The sequence below is a fragment of the Dipteris shenzhenensis genome, chromosome 29 (assembly GCF_047967505.1).
Source record: "Dipteris shenzhenensis isolate YYH24624 ecotype China chromosome 29, Dip_SZ_1.0, whole genome shotgun sequence".
Taxonomy (NCBI): Eukaryota; Viridiplantae; Streptophyta; class Polypodiopsida; order Gleicheniales; family Dipteridaceae; genus Dipteris; species Dipteris shenzhenensis.
The window spans coordinates 25,946,356-25,963,837 of NC_141624.1; the positions used below are offsets into that span (position 1 = coordinate 25,946,356).

General features: G+C 43.5%; 1 long non-coding RNA gene across 1 annotated transcript; it reads right to left on the reverse strand.

The window, feature by feature from the left end:
- Positions 1-7,030: 7,030 nt before the first annotated feature.
- On the reverse strand, positions 7,031-7,703 carry LOC147882638 (uncharacterized). The gene is made up of 2 exons (XR_015543905.1): positions 7,440-7,703; positions 7,031-7,225 (listed from the first exon to the last, which is right to left on the reverse strand). It is a non-coding gene; the product is annotated as an uncharacterized LOC147882638 (long non-coding RNA).
- Positions 7,704-17,482: the final 9,779 nt, after the last annotated feature.

Sequence of the window (17,482 nt, forward strand, 5' to 3'; positions counted from 1 at the left end):
CACCGACAGTTCAAATTCCACTTGGCATAGTCAGTGTATTTGTAGTTGATTCATACAAAGATTTTCACGACACCTTTGAGTACATTTCTTGCACCATGTCTATGACTAGCAACCTCAATCTAGAGGCATCTGCTAAGTTAGACAACTCCAATTATGGTACATGTAAATACCGAATGGAGACCATTCTTGTACTTTAGGACAAATGGGAGTATGTCAATGGGTAGACCATTGGACGATCCAGCCAGTGGTAGCTCTACTCAACTTGTTGTCATAGCACTAGCAGCAAAATCTACAACAGGATCTATAGCTACACAAATAGTTTTCGCACCTGTAGCAGATCCTGCCATTGCCCGAGCTTAGGCAGAATGGGATAAGAAAGACAAATATGCCTATCATATGATCAAGTAGAATGTGCAAGATGTCATGCTAGGACAGCTCAACACAGTCAAGACATCGAAAGAAGCATGGGATATGTTCACAGCTCTCTACGAGTCAAAGAACACTTCCAGGATTCTCACACTGAGAAACCAGATCAACCAGAGTTTTTGCAACAGCAGTGAAACGGTCATGCTTATGTAGTTCGAATAAAAGACTACAATAATCCACTCGCAGCAACAGGATAGACTATGAACCCCGCATAAATGGTTCAAGTCATCCTGAATGGACTAGGAGAGGGATACAAGGATCTAGTCAGAGTATTGCCATCCAACGGCAAATTCTGGCACTGGAAGAACTTTAGTCACAGTCCTACTTGCTGGTGATGAATGCAGGACGCAAGCCATTCAAGCACGAAAAGGTCATTCTAATGATCAGGCATTCACAACTTCAGACAGAAGCAGAGGTAGAGGTAGATCATACCAGAAAAGTGGTAATCATCAGCAACAACATCATCAGCAAAGTCAGCATCAGCATCAGCATCATCCTCAGCAACATTAGAATCAGCAAAGAGGAAATCATTCCAACTAAGGAAGATTCCAACGACGAGGGAATGCATCCACCAATGTGTCAAACATTCAATGCAACTATTGTCACAAGTTTGGACACTATGAAAGAGATTGCCGCAAGAAGTAGTACGACCAAGGTGGTCAATCTAGCAGTAATTGAGGGAATTTCCGTAGCAGAGGAAATCATCGTGGTGGACATTCTAGTTGCAGTCATTTTACAAATGAACATGGGAATATGTTTCTTACAAGCGAGGAAATGCAGCAAATTGATACAGTGTACCTAGACACTGACTACAATCCCAAAGAGGATTTTAGCATCAAGTCGACCAAGCGGAACAGGATCCTTGGTACATTGACAGCGGTGCATCATCTCACATGACAAATCATCAGGAATGGTTCACAGAGATGAAACCATTAGAAGGTCAGAAGAATGTCATCTACACAGCAGACAATACACCGAATCCAGTTCAAGGGACAGGCGCTATCGCTATGAACAATTTCACTGGTACGAAAGGATTGGTGAAAGATGTGCTCTATGTTCCGAAGCTCAGTAAGAAGCTTCTGTCAATAGGTCAAATGACGGAACACAACTACAGAGTCATCTTTAATGGAGGTGAATGCACTATCATAGATAAATCCAAAAGATGTCAGCTAGTAGCAAAAGGTGTCAAGGAAGGACGCTTATACAGAATGCTAGCTACAGTACCAAAAAAGCATGCCATGTCAGCTCAACCGCAACAGATGCCACTATCTATAAAATGGCACAAAAGATATGGTCATGTTAATTTCAAATACTTGTTAGATCTTAGGAATCATAATATGGCAATTGGGATTCCGAAGCTACAGTTTATTGGAAAAGTTTGCAAAGCATGCTGCTTCGGTAAACAAAAGCAAACCAATTTCGACAGAAGTACCTCTCGTGCACGAGGTATTCTTGATTTGATTCATACAGATGTATGGGGTTATGCCCAGACTCGCAGCATCAATGGTTCGCTTTACTACTTAACTTTCATCGATGACTACAGCAGATATTGTAGGGTCTACTTTCTGAAAGAGAAATCTAAAGTCTTTTCTAAATTTTAAGAATTCAAAGCCATGGTAGAAAACCAAACAGGTAGAAAGATCAAAGTCATGAGATCAGATAGAGGAGGTGAATAAATGTCTTGAGCATTCATGAACTTTTGCAGAAATCACAGCATTCAAAGACAATTCACATGTGCAAATACTCCTCAGCAGAATGCAAGAGTTGAAAGGAAGAATGGGACTTTAGCAAACAGTGCTAGAGCAATGCTTAGTGAGAAGCATCTTCTGAATCAGTATTGGGTAGAAGCAATAGCCACTATGGACTATTTGCTTAATCGGCTTCCTACCGAACCGATACAGGGTATGACTCCTTATGAAGCATTTAGTGAACACAAGCCACACATTGGGCATCTCCGCATATTTGGTTGCATAGCATATGCCCACATACATGATGATCATTGCAGGAAATTGGATGCGAAGTCACGCAAATGCATTATGGTTGGCTACAATGAAGAAAGCAAAGCATACAAATTGTATGATCCCATCAACCGCAAGGTCATCATCTCTAGAGACGTAATCTTTGACGAGGAATCAGAATGGAAAACCTCAAATACACAAGAGATAGAAGCATCGACTTCAGAGTCATCTATAGAAAAGGTTGATGAAGAAGAGCAAGAATTGCCAGAAACACCTTAAGCAGAGCCACAGCAGCTCAGACGGTCTATAGGGAAAGCAAACCTCCAACAAAATTGACATATGCTCAGAAAGGCAAAGCAATTTAGGTGGAAACCACCAACTATCCTCTTATGACTACCATCATGGCTACAAAAGAGCCACTGTACTTTAAAGACTCAGTAGACAAGCTAGAATGGCAAACTGCTATGAATAAAGAAATGGATGCTTTGTATAAGAATAATACTTGGGAATTATGCAACCTTCCACTAGGAAAGAGGGCCATAGCAAATTAATGGGTACACAAAGTGAAGTACAATCTAGATGGCAGTATTCAAAGATACAAAGCCGGACTAGTTGCAAAAGGATTTGCATAGCAATATGGCCAGGATTATGATGAGACTTATGCTCCAGTAGCAAAGATGGATTCCATATGGTTCTTGATATCACTAGTGACACTCAGCAAATGGAATGTGTATCAGCTCGATGTCAAGAATGCATTTCTCAATGTTATCTAGACGAGAAAGTCTACATGCAACAACTAGCAGGTTATGTTGAACCAGGAAAGGAGAATAAGGTTTACCACCTCAAGAAAAGTCTCTACGGCTTAAAGCAAGCACCCAAAAGTTGGTACAGTAGAATTGACAAGTATTTTCATGATCTGGGATACATGAAATCCAATGCAGATCATACACTCTACTACAAAGTTCAAGGGGAAGACATTACTATTGCACTTTTGTACGTAGATGATCTGATTGTGACCGGAAGCAAGGATAGCTTCATCAGAAAGCTAAAACAAGACGTATCTGCAAAGTTCGACATGAAAGATCTTGGACTTATGCACTATTTTCTTGGAATTGAGTTATGGAGAGATTCAAATAGCACATTTATGAGTCAACTCAAGTATGCTGACAGTCTCCTGAAGAAGTTTCATATGGCAGATTGCAAGATTGCAGCCACTCCCATGGAACAGAGTTTGAAACTTACTAAAGATTCAGAAAAGCCTGCAGTCAATGACAGGTACTACAGGCAGCTCATCGGATGTCTTATATATCTAACTATCACTCGGTTAGATATTTGTTATGTAGTAAGCTCACTAGCACAGTTTATGGCAAATCCAAAATAGTCTCATTGGAATGCAGCCAAAAGAGTCTTGAGATACATCAGAGGTACAAAACAGTTTGGAATAGAATACAGAGGAAGTCATCCACGGTTGCATGGGATACTATAATAGTGACTATGTTGAAGATTATGAGAGTAGGAGATCGACACAAGGATATGCATTTTTCCTTGGTCAAGGTGCTATATCATGGTTGTCAAACAAACAGCCAACTGTTTCTTTGTCTTCGACTGAAGCAGAATATAGAGCACTCACTATAGGTGCATGTAAGGCTATATGGCTCAGAAGACTATTGTCAGAAATAAATTACTTTGATGAGTCAAAGCCAACAACAATATACTGTGATAATCAATCGGCTCAAGCATTGGCCAAGAATCTAGTATATCACTCCAGCACAAAGCACATTAATGTCAGAGAGCACTTCATCAGAGAAAGAGTGTTACTTGGTGACATCACACTACAGCATTGTGATAGTAAAGACAATGTTGCAGACATCTTTACCAAACCACTCGGTAAAGAGCTATTTAAGAAACACCGATTCGAATGTAATGCTCAGTCCTTCAATTCCCCAGAATCATCTTGAGGGAAGACCTACTTGATGATGTTGATCTTGAGGGAAGGTGTTGAGAGTTCATGCTCAACATCATGTTATCATATGTGCATAGCACTAACCCAATAGAGTGCTATAAAGGGAAGGGTTAGATCCCCTAACCCTAACCCTAAATGGGTCTGTATATATTCTATTTTTTCAACTAAATCTAGTGTACATTAGTGTAATGTTACCTACCGTATGGTGATGGGAACGTGAACATATCGAGATGGTCTTTGTCCCAAGGGTTGGGTGAGATGATTTGTTAATCGATGGTGTCCATCAAGAAGTAATCCCCACACATTATCCATGTGCTAAGTGGAGCTTATCTTTCTTCATGTCTATGAACGGTGTCTGACAGGGTATAAGAAAGAAACAAGAAGGAATGCCCACATAATTTCTATATTATTGATGAAGGCTTGCAATATGCCTCGTGATGAGGACTTAAAATCAAATGTGCATGATAAAAAACTATGGACTGATCCATGCTAATATGTGAAACATTTGTGTCTAATCGCTCAAGACCAATGAGGCTCGAGTCTGCATCGTAAACTAGTACATACCCTTTGGCAATGAATGGTCGAAGAAGGTTCTCAATCTCGTTCGAAGCCTTGACTGGTGTATCATCAATTGGGTGATGTGAATAGCTCCATGCTGGAGGTGGTCTGGTGCTATGTGCAAGAGGATTACCCGTGTACCATGTACTGGCGAGAGTGTCTACCCATGAGAACACTACGTGAAAGCCACCAATGAGGGGCTTACGCTAAACGATCAAAACCAAGTCATGTGAGAACTGCGTGTATGCCAAGGATCAAGCCTGTAATAGAATGATGACAATTGTGTGTCGGGAGTAGCCAAGGGGTTGTACAAGGCTGATGTATAGGAACCAATGCCAAAAATAGTCAATGTGTGACTTTACATGGGTGGCATATGTGCGTGCAAGAAGAATGCAACAATCCTAAATCCAAGGAAGATCACTACCAGTGTCAACAAAGTATATTGAACTGCTAAATGCCAAGTGTACTAAGCGAGTGTCAGATGTGTGAATGTGAATACTGATGGTAGATCCGATGAGACTGATGCCGTTGGCAACTAATTGGGTGATATGGCAATGGCTTACTTGGCTTGGTGGAGTTGGATCTCCTCTAAAGCTGAGCTAGTCTATAGCTAGACTATAGACTACGCATAGAAGCGTCAAATGCAAAAAAAGAATTTTATTTTAATTCATTTTATGTGCTGGGTACGTTGCAATGGATTAGTATGTGGTTCCAATGAAGAGGATTTGATGATGGTTACCTATGGAAATGTTAGATGGCAGATCTGAGGTGCTATAAGATGGAGAGTGATTCACTGAGGGCTTGCAAAATAATAATTAGGAAACCAAAAGCCTCCTTTTAGTACTTTGAAGGAAAAGTGATACTTTAAGCTTAAACGATTTTCCTAAACTATTGCAATAGATGAGCAACATGAACACCCATCAAACCGAATGATAAAGACTTACAAAGTAGAATGCGAGAACAGTAGTTCATAACCAATTTTCATGGCCAACCTTTACACCTCTTAAAACCCTCTTATATATCATATCAAAAACCTTTTTTTAAATGGCCCTTTAAAAATTAAGGGGTACTTGCTTTGCCAACTATACAAAATCACATAATCACTAGGCATAAATCCTCTTGGCCCATGAAATCTGCTTACTAGATAGGTTATGGTCCATGCCTATTGGATCACATCGACGTACCCAACAAGCATCTGAGATTGCTTTGCTTAATAAGACCTTAATGTGTCTATCATGTAGAAATTCTGAAACTAACAATGGACATAAAAGACCAACATGACAAGATGAATATGAATGGAAATCCATTACGCTGAGGGCATGCAAAATAAAAACCAATGGAACCAGAAAGCCTCCTTTAATCATTAAAGGAAAAGTGATCCTAAGCTTAGACAAGTTTCCTAAGCCACAGTAGAGTGTAGGTGAGCAACCCTAAACACCAAACTAAATGATATACTGAAAAATAGACTGCAAGAAAAGTAGTTGATAACAGTCATTCCAACATCATGGTCAGCCTTTAAAGCCTTGAAACCCCCTTATCTATTATATCAGCAACACTTTCAAAAATGCCCCTTTCAAAATGAAGGGGTTGCTTGCTTTGCTCAACTATGCCAACTATTCAAAGATCACATAATAGCTAGGCATATCTAGAAATCCTCTCAGCAATTGAAAAGGAAGGTAAGTCTATTCAGCCCATTAAATGACCTTGCTAGATAGGTTATGGTCTATGCCTATTGGATCATATCAACATGCCCAACATGCATCTAAGATTGCTCCACTTCATAGGAACTAATGTATCTATTGTGGGGAAATTTTGAAACATCTGCAATTGTACACTAAGCAGACTGCAAAAATAAAAGCAACTAAAGCCCAGCTAGATAGTTGCTAATACTTGGTACTGAAGACATAGCACACCATATCTAGCTTCACAAAGCCAACACCATAGCCCACCACGCCCACTTTAAACTTTGGAAATATTGCAAATCCAAAATAGCAAGGCTCGTAGAGTTTTGAGCGTTGAAATTGGGAAATGAAAATAGCCAAAAAGTCACACAAGGAAGAATCAACTGAATACTAAGGACTCCATTACTTCAACTGCATAGCGATCTCCCTCATTGATCAAATAAATCAAAATTATCGATCAATTTTGAAATGTACGTGTGATCTTTTTGAACTTACAAAACCAAATTTCCAGTGAGAAACCTCCACTACTCTAATCTAACAAAATGAAGTTCCGACACTGATTGATGACTAAGAGACCCAAGGCTTGCTCAGTCCTTTTCATACTCCGAGCAGTTTGTCCAGTCCACAGCTGACGAAACCTGTAAAAGCAGGATGGAATAAAGAAAATTGACGATGGAATTCAGGATGATACTTTTTCAAAAGCACAGAACACCACGACCAATTTACGAAGTTTCGGTAATCCTAATTCACAGCGAAAATTGCACACGATCTTCCTTTTGGGCACGATCGTTTACTTGTTATGCCATAAGAAAAAACTTTTGGACAGTGAGTGCCTCAATAATTCTCTTGTACCTCATTCGTTGACTCACTCAGCCGTGAGAGGCGTGGCCTCGTAGGATTTCTGCCATAGCTCTCCCCCATTTTTGGAAGCTTACGCTTTTCCAAGTATTGAATGATGGCTCGGACGATAGCTCGAAGGGAAAGAAGAAACCATAAGAGGACGGTAGCCCTGACACGGCCTCTCCGAGAACGCATGGGATCTCGGATAGCCTTTGTGTGGGGGAAATTCAGAGCAAGACTACCTCTAGACGCTTCTTCCAAGAGCTATTGATTCGCCTCTTCGCGGCTGAAGCTGAAGGGGAAGAAGCAGGGGGGAGGGTGAGACAGAGAAAAACGCCCAAATGTGCGGCTTGGGCATAAAGAGAGAATGATGCACGAGGAGATTTATAGGCATGATCCAAAAGCCTTCAAAGAGCTTCGAGGAAGCTGCCATGGCAAAGGAGGAGGACACGAGTGCGAGCTTCACAGGGTGCCCAACTCCACCGACTCTGCTGCAATCAAGTCTAGTGGGCTCCTTGTGCAAATTTCTCCACCCGAAAACTCCTAGCTAGGGACAAGGTGGCCCATGGTAGGGTTGGTTCAACAGCATCTTTTTTGTGTCCCTGCGTTGGAGTACTAGGGTCCGTGCACTTAAATGCATTGCTTTAAGTCAAGCTAAATCATTGTTGAAGACCCTATGCTCCATTTTCATTAGGCAATAGCTTGCTAGAGCATTCCATGGGCACAGCGCTATGCTAGAATTGAGAAATAGGGGACCTCTAGGCTAGTACTGCAACGCTAGAGTAACAGCACTAGCATTTCATGGGGACATGACAAATGCTTGTTCCTAGCTCTTATTCAAAGCTACTAGCCTCTGCCCGCCCAAAGGTGATAAAAATCCATTATTGAGCCCATTGTGGTGGTAAAGCATTTGAGTGGCTCGTTTAATGCGTGCCCATCCATGGGTAGCCAAGGCTGGCTGCTCATGAAGGGGCGGACTTTGGGCTTGACTTGGCAACCAACTAGCATCGTTGTACTCAAGCTGGTAGTGTGTAAAGTGTTCACTGCCCACCATTTTGTTTATTCGTTATCATTTGTTGAAATGCTTGATCATAAGCACATGCTCAGTATGTAAATAAGAGCGGGCCCCCAAGTAATGGTTGAAGCCACACATTCAGATATTCTTATCCTTTTTCCAGGCCCCATACACACCCAAAGAATGGTAGCCACTCCAGGGGGTGGCAAGGAGCACCTGCTAGCAACACAAAAAGTGTCACTTTACATGTTCCGTGCATTCTTTGGCCTCGCTTACTCTACCTCACTAGTGAGCAACCATCGGTTGCCTCCCACCATGGGAGCGGCCTTCTCCTCTTAGCTTGTACCACCTCTGTCACCCCCTACAGCCAATTGATCTACATGGTGGGCTATGCAGGTCAATGAAATCCGGCCCGCCATGGGCCTTATCTTGTGTTTGCCAACTGAATGCCCCATTTTTGAGGCCCACCATTGATTTAAAGACAAGGACCCCTCCTGTTCTGTTGCATGGGGACTGACTCTAAGGGGGGTTAAACACTGACTTCCCAAGTGTAGGCGTGTGGGCGTGCATGGTTGCTACATGTTGGCAAATGATGGGCTATGCAAAAAAAAAGGGTGCCCATGGGATGAGCAACCACCATCCCCTACCCATTGCCAATAGGTAAGCACCCACTCTAAACCACATAGGCATCTCCTAGCACATGCAATAAATGCACTCCTTTTCATTCTTGTAGCGTTTGCCTAGTGCATAATGACACACTTCCCATCACATTTCTGGCTTTGGCAGCCAGTGGGTAGGGTGTACATATGTCATGGATTGGAAAAAAGAGGCATTCAGGTGAAACCCACAATCCCTCATTGTGCTTGGCTTCTTATTCCTCCCTTATTCCATGTGCATCTCTCTCTCTCTCTCTCTCTCTCTCTCTCTCTCCCTCCCTCCCTCCCACACACACACACACACACATACACACATGCAGGGGGTGGGGGGGCTCGCAATTAAGGGGAGGGTGGAGGTGGGTTAATGGAGGGGACACTAACAAGAGAGCCCATGTGCTCGAAAACACTACCTCTTAGGTTCTTGATTGAGAGAGAGAGAGAGAGAGAGAGAGAGAGATCCAAATTTTGGTAAATGAGCTTAACTCATCACGTACTTGTCATGATAATGACAACTCAAATCTATTTGAATCTTTGCTAGATCACAACACAGTGCTAATTAAGAGGGAAGTTTATTCATAAAGGGGGGACGGAAAGTAGCGGGAGGGGACATTTTATAAATCGTATGATTCCTTTAGGGACATATCAAAGTCTATATCTTAGTGGTAGGTGTTACCTCAACTATAATATAGTGACCACGGTATAAGGCGGGAAGCCAGAGGGCTTGGCAGCACTTGGATTAGTAGGGCTTAAAGGGCTTGGGTCTAGGGTCGTGCCTAGGCCTAGGCATTTATGAGCTGGTGCATATGGAGTCCTAGAGAGGGCTAAAAAGAGAGGAATCCCTTGTGGGACATGTGGCACCAAAGCTAGAAGCCAAGTGGCAAGTGCTGAGCAAGGGGGACAATTCTAGAAGGAGAGATCCACATGGAAAGTGGGTGAACAAGGGAACTGAAGGAAGTTGACAGGAGAGAGACGAGGAGCTCACGAAATCCGTGGCTAGGAGGAAAACAAAAAGAAAGCCCTCTATGATTGAGGAGATGCAACATTGGTATCAGAGCCATGATGAGGAAGGGACGCATGCAGTAGTACAGCAGTTTGGGGTTGCACTCGCAGAGAGTTTTCATTGCTCCTGGCATTAATACGAGTCATTGTTGACGTTGGAGGTACCGGACGTGCTGTTGGAGTACCACCGAGATGGGAAGCTAGCAAGAGAGCTAACAAAGTGGGAATTACTTCTACTATGGGGTAGCGCAGGTGGGTGGCAGCATAGCATTAATGCAAGTCTGTGTAGGCTTACATTACATACTGTAATTCGGCGAATCAGCAGGCGATTGGCAGCATAGCATTAATGCAAGTCGGTGTCATCTCTATTGCGGAGTCATGCGGGTGTCAGTTCTGTTGCAACGACGTAGCCTACTACCTCAGACAGTTAGAGGTGATGTTATGGATAAATTTGACCAAGGTAAAAGGCATAAATATGTGTGTGTGATTGTATGTGTGGCAATAGGATAATAAAATATGGTGTACATAGGACCCAGGGTTGAGGTGGTAGGGCATGACCATGTGCCACCCTTCCATGTAAGAGGACCCATAAGGTGTGTTGTACATAATCCATGATAGTAATATTATAAAATGCAAGGTGGCATGGCTCCTCGATGTGCCACCCCTCCACCTAGGTGGTCCCATGCTTGCGTTTGTTGCTGTGCCACCACTGATCCTGCTACCGCTGCTACTTGCATTGTTGCGTTGTCGCCACCTGTGCTTGCCATCACCTGCGTGCTGCGGTCGACCCCGCTGTTGCCACCACCTGCGCTTGTCACTTGTGCTTGCATCGCCTTCTCCGATCCCGTTGCTACCTCTGCTCGTGCTACCACCTCCGTGCTCCGTGCATCGTGTTTTCTTGCCTCACTATCCATTCCTCCCTCGTGCTTCGTGCCCGTCGCCACCTCACCGTCTCCTCCTTGGTTTGCATCCTACATCCTCTATGGCAACAAAGCTTTCGGTGTTCGTATCTTTTTAACGTGGTGGAATTTCTCGGTGCCGCAAAAAGGAGAAGTGTTCAGTTCTCCAAGATCTTCACGACTGGCTAGTCAAAATCAGAAGGTATTCCTAGGAGAAGAAGATGCATGAAAAGTGAGTCTTTTCTAGAGAATTCTCTCAAGCGGCCGACAAAATGCCAGAATCTAGTTGTTCATCTAACTCTGTCCCTTTGAAGGTCAAGAAAAAGGTCAAGGTCCAAGAAAAGCCAAGGAGCTATTACTATGATTATGCCAAGGAGCTAGGGTTCTCTGAGTTCTTATGTAATAACATGCATTTATATGGTTAAGATGTTCCGTCCTCGAAACCCGTTTGTTCCTAATCAACCTTTTGTTCTGCATCATGAACTTCATGTGGTAATTTTGTTTGGACACAAAGTGAATTTTCAACAAAAAATTGTGAGCTTGTTTGGGGCAGAACGCCTTGCTGAGGTTTTGGCATCCCCTCATCCACTCATCCTCCCAATCCTAGATTATCAGGAGACTTGGGATGTACGTGTCTTGGTGCACATATGACGTCAGCTTGGGTCTTACACTTTGATGGTGCTTATAAACCTTCGACAAAAGGGGCGAGGGTAGGAGTGACCTTGACTTCACCTGACAGAGAAAAGTTTTTGTATGGTAGCCCCGTGGTAGTAGACACATGCAATCAGGCCGAATACTCTGCACTCATTTTTGGCTTGCAAAAAGCCAAAGAACATCAAATCTCTCAGCTAGAGGTACGAGGCGACTCACAACTGGTATGCCGACAAGTGAGCGGTGAGTGGAAAGTGAGAAGTGAAGCCTTGACAAGCATATTCCAAGAACTCAGAATAGCATCACCGACTCACTAGCACGAGCATCCTGTGAATCAAAAGAAGATACCTCTTCAAAGGAACGGAAATGCCAAACCTCACCCTGCTAGAATAAATCTCATGGAGACTACAAGAGCTTGAGGATTCGGAAGGTGATGTGCAAGCCGTGCATCTTCTTACCATGGTAATGGCTTTCCTCTTTGCTTTGATGAACAACTTGATGTGACGCCGTACCCCCAATCTTCTGCAATGATGTCAGCTCTATAAAAGTTGTTTATGAACTCTTCTTTGCCATCGACTCTTCTCGTACAGAATATCACGCCACTCCTAATACTCTGTTTCCAGCTTACATTTGCTTTCTAGAAGTCTCGTCCCTGCACTTCCATTTTAAAATTCCACTCTCTATTGTCAATACATAATCTTGTATTTTCTTACCTCCTCCACTGTATTCTTCGATCCCCTCCTCTTTTCCAAGCATGGGTGACATTCCTGTGTTCTGTGGTCGGGTTGAAGAAAATCCAAACGAGTATCTTGTGGCGTTCAAGCGCCGTTGTGTTTCTCTCAACTTTCTTAGTGAAGATAGATAGTTGTTGGTTCTTCCCACATTTCTAGAGGGTTTGGCTCAAGTGTGGTATCAGAAGTAGGCCGAGGATGTTCGCCAAAGTTGGCCGAGGTTGTTAGTAGCTATGATCAAGTATTTTGGCAAAGAAGAGGAGCCAGAGAATGTGTACTTGTAGGTGGCAAACCTGAAGTAGTCAAAAGGTGAGATGGCGCGTCGATATGTGGATCGAGCGGTCGTGCTCCTAGACCGTTTAATTGCCACATAGGAGGACAATGTTAGATTTTGAGCTAGAATGACTCAGCATGTGTTGGGCTACCTTGTAGTAGGAGGAAGTGATGAATTCCACCTCAAGCTTAAATGGGAGAATCTAGAGACCATGGTGTGAGCACAAGAGATTGCTCAAAAGTTTGACAAATTTCATTCTTACCCCACTTCAAAGAAGACGGTTGTCCCTCCGCAACCCCCTCAATTCTTGCAACAACCTGGGGGTTCCAACTCAGGGGCATACCCCCACCCCCCGTCAGGGATGTATCCATCGCCTCCACCTGAAATGTATGGTCCTCCCTTAGATGCTTACCCTCAATGAGATGTATATCCTCACCCTCCGCCTGGAAGATTTCCCCAGCCTTGCCCATGAGCCCCCTTCCTTCCTACTCCATCGGCCCCTCCTGTTAAAGAACCCAGAGTCAATGACCTTGCCAAGGCCTTGAATGATCTTCGGCTTGAGATGGTGGGCATTAAAAATCAAGCCAATCGCCCTCCAAGAGAATATGCCAATGTTATGTGCTATGAGTGCCACCAAAAGTGTCATTATCGCACCGAATGTCCTAATATTCCAAGGGTGAATCTTCTAGGTGAACTCTTTGGACTATCGGACACCAACCTCTCTACTTAGAGAAGTGGAAGCAGAACTTCAATCCTCATTTACCTAGGTCCACTATTACCTCTGTATGGGTTGAGCTCCTAGATCTGTTGCCTTTGTCCCTTTGCAATCAAATTGCGTCCCTTTGTAGTGTTTTGGGTGAGATAGTGGGTGTTGAGAAAGAAAACTTTATTAATCCTAGAGCTAATCCTTGAGGATCTGCCCAGCACCTTGGTCATGGTGAATAGGAATGGCAGTATATACAGAGAGTAGCCCCTACTCTACAAGAATCTGCCAAATTCCTGCTTCCTCTATGGATTAGCAAGTCATGCAGTTAAAAACTGCGTGGACCGGGCCGCCCCAGGAAGAAGGTGTCCTTCTCAGAGCCCCTAGATGCTGAGATGACAGACCCACCAACAGAGAAGGCTAAAATATCTCGTAGGAGTAAGTGGTCGCCCTCGGATTTCCCTATTGGCTCAGGGCAAGAAGACTATCCAGTCATTTAGGACCTTGCTCATCGGTCTTTGAGCATCACGCTTCCTCAACTAATAGCATTAAGCCCTAAGGTGAGATGTGAGCTACAGCAAGGGCTCTCAACAAGGAGGAGCAAGAAAAAGAGAAAGGTACAAGAGATTTCTTCTATCTCTGAAGATGTTGATCGGCACCCGCATACAGTAGATGTCATCATAGATAATTGCCGTATCAAAAGTGTGTGTGTTGATGGGGGAGCCGCATGTAATATCATGGTGCCCCATATCATTAAGAAGTTGAATTTGAAATGCACAAGGCGTTCCTCCACTCGAATCAAAGTAGCAGATGGTCGACGACTTGCCACCCTGGGAGTCATTGAGGATTTGCCCATCACTGTCAATGGGTTGACCACCACCGTCAATTTCTATGTAGTGGACATTGAAGATACAGGCAGGAGTTATGCAGCCATACTCGAGAGACCATGGTTGAGAAAGAGTGATGCAGTCAGTTATTGAAAGATGGGACACATGTCTTTTGGTGCTTTAAAGGAAAAGATCTCGACGCAACTAGGTGCCACTGAGCTAGAAGAAGAAGAGGAGCAAGACAGTGATACTCTCTCATCCTTGGTGTTTGAGTCAATGGAAGATTCAGAAGGGGGGGAGGACTTCTCAGAGGAAGAAGTTTACATGATGGGGGTGTCTCCGACCCCGCCACCTGCAGAAAAGGTAACAGCTAGTCCCCAATAACTTGAATCTATGCTTTCTCCAGACCTCACTCCGAGTGAGAAAGATGAGTTCCTAGAAATGTTCAAAGGTTTCCCTGACCTCTTTGCAACTAGAGCTACCACCACCTTTGCCATGTGACTGCCATAGAACACAAGATAGAGTTGAAGCCTGATGCTAAGCCAGTGGCTTACAAGTATTGGAGATCAGGGCCCCTATAGACTGACGATTTGTGCTCAGAGTTACAGAAGCTGGGTTTATTGTTCCAGTTCACAATACTGAATGGGTTTCACCAGTGGTAATCACCCCAAAGAAAAACAACAAGTGGCGGGTCTACATCGATTATAAGAAATTCAATGCGGCCACCAAGAGGGACCATCATCCCCTGTCCTTTCAAGACCTCATTCTTGAGAAGGTAAGTGGTCATGAGATGTATACTTTCTGCGATGGTTACTCAGGGTTTTATCAAATTAGAATTGCCGAGGAGGATGTGATCAAAACCACATTTGCCACACCCTGGGGGATGTTTGCATTCAAAGTGATGCCATTTGGCCTCACCAATGCTCCTGCTACCTTTCAAAGATTTATGCAGATGGTGTTTGCTCCTTATTCGAGGGTTTTCTTGGAGGTGTTTTTAGATGATTTCTGTATATTCTCATCATGTAAGGAGCACATCATGAAGGTTAGAATGGCCTTCCAAAGGGTCAATGATGTGAATGGCAGTCTCAATCCTGATAAATGCACCATTGGAGCCACTCAAGTGAGGTTACTTGGACATATTGTCTCATCTGAAGGCATCAAGCCTGACCCCGAGAAGGTAGAAGCTATCCTCAAGCTCTCCCCACCAACAACCAAACGTCAGGTACGTTCATTTATCAATCTAGCAGGATACTATCACCACTTCATTGATCAATATGCTGCTTTGACACGACCCATGACTATGCCATTAAAAGATGGGGTTGATTTCTCTTGGAATGAGGATTGTGATCATGGGTTTTTACAAATCAAGAGTGCTTTGGCTTTAGAACCGATTCTATGCAATCCTGATTGGTCAAAGACTTTCTATATCAATCCTGGTTTTGGTGAGCACACTTTGGCGAGTATTCTTCTCCAGCAAGGGGAGGATGCTCATGTATCCTGTTCGATTTGCTTCTCGACAATTGCTCGAAATTGAACGACGCTACTTTGAGGCTGACAAGCATGCCTTGTCTTTGGTGTTCTGCGTTGAGAACTTTAAGCATTATGTGGCTGGAAAGTACTTCATTATAATCTCTAGCAATGGTCTTGCAAAGCAGGTTCTTCAATCACCAAATCCCATGGGCCGGTTGGCCAAATGGTTGGCAGTTCTACAAGAATATGATTTTTCTTTCAAAATTGTAAAAGGGGGTTGTTCGGACTTAAAGAATGCTTTGATTCATTTAGAGGAGTGCCTCAATGTAACCCTTGTAGCGGCCATAGAAGTTGAGGATCCATGGTATGGTGGTATCTATAGGTTTCTGACTGCTTTCTCATTTCCTCCGGAAAGTACTAGCTATGAGAGAAAGAAGATCCGTAGAGATAGTAGATGCTACACTCTCTTTGATGGGGTGTTGTACCGTCAAGGCATGGATGGGGTACTAAGACGGGCCATTGATGCAGATGAAGTACCTAAGGTATTGAAGCATTATCATGATGGATTTTGTGGAGGCCACTATGCTGGTGACTATACAGCTAAGAAGATTTTACATGGTGGGTACTATTGGCCAACCTTGTTCAAGGATTTCACTATGTATTGCAAAACTTGTGAACCATGCCAATTCTTTGGTAGGAAGGAGTTGCGTCCTGGGCAACATCATCCAGTGATGTCCATCCATCCATTACAGAAGTGGGGAATAGATTTTGTTGGGTCCCTGCCCATGACTGCCTGCAAAAAGAAGTATCTTTTGGTAGCCACTCAGTATGTCACTAAGTGGGCTGAAGCTATCATCCTCCCCGCTGCGAATGGTAAGGCAATATCAAATTTCATATTTGAATGTATCTACACAAGGTTTGGGACACCCATGGAAATACTATCTGACCATGGGAGTCCATTCTTAAATGAATTAGTGGAGTTGCTCATGGATTGCATGGGTATTGATCATTGCACTTCTAGCATCTTTTATCTAGCATCCATGGGACAAACGGAGCGGACCAATGGCCTCCTTTGTAAATTCATGGGGAAAATTGCCATAGGGTATAGGAGCCCGTGGGATCAGAAGGTCAATGAAGCCATGTGGGCTTACAACGTCACCCATAAAACATCTACAGGTCACACTCCTTTTGAGTTGGTGTACGGTACTGAGGCAGTTTTACCACTAGAGATAGAGATTCTGGCCTTGAGATTGGCACAAGAATAGATGATGACAAGAGATGAACATGTAGAGGCCAGGTTGGTACAACTTGAGAAGTTAGATGAAACCCGATGCCTTGCACTACATCAAACAGAGATCCAAATGAATCAACAAAAGGCCCACTTGGATGCTAAGATTTGCAAGGGATGGGAAAGACACTTTGTTGAGGGAGATGTTGTGCTATGCTTTGATAATAGATTGGACCACCAAATGGATACAAATTTCCTTCCACTGTGGACCGGTCCATACAAAGTCATCAAAGAATGTAGCAATGGGTCTGTACAAGTTCAGGAGCTGCATGAGCCATATGGCAAGAAGGTGATCAATAAGCATTATCTCAAGCCCTTCTTTGTGCGTGCTGGTCCCAGGCATGGAAATGCTATGCATTCCCTACCTGGGGGGGGGAACTGTTAATGGATAAATTTGACCAAGGTAAAAGGCATAAATATGTGTGTGTGATTGTATGTGTGGCAATAGTATAATAAAATATGGTGTGCATAGGACCTAGGGTTGAGGTGGTAGGGCACTGTGCCACCCTTCCACGTAAGAGGACCCATAGGTGTGTTGTATA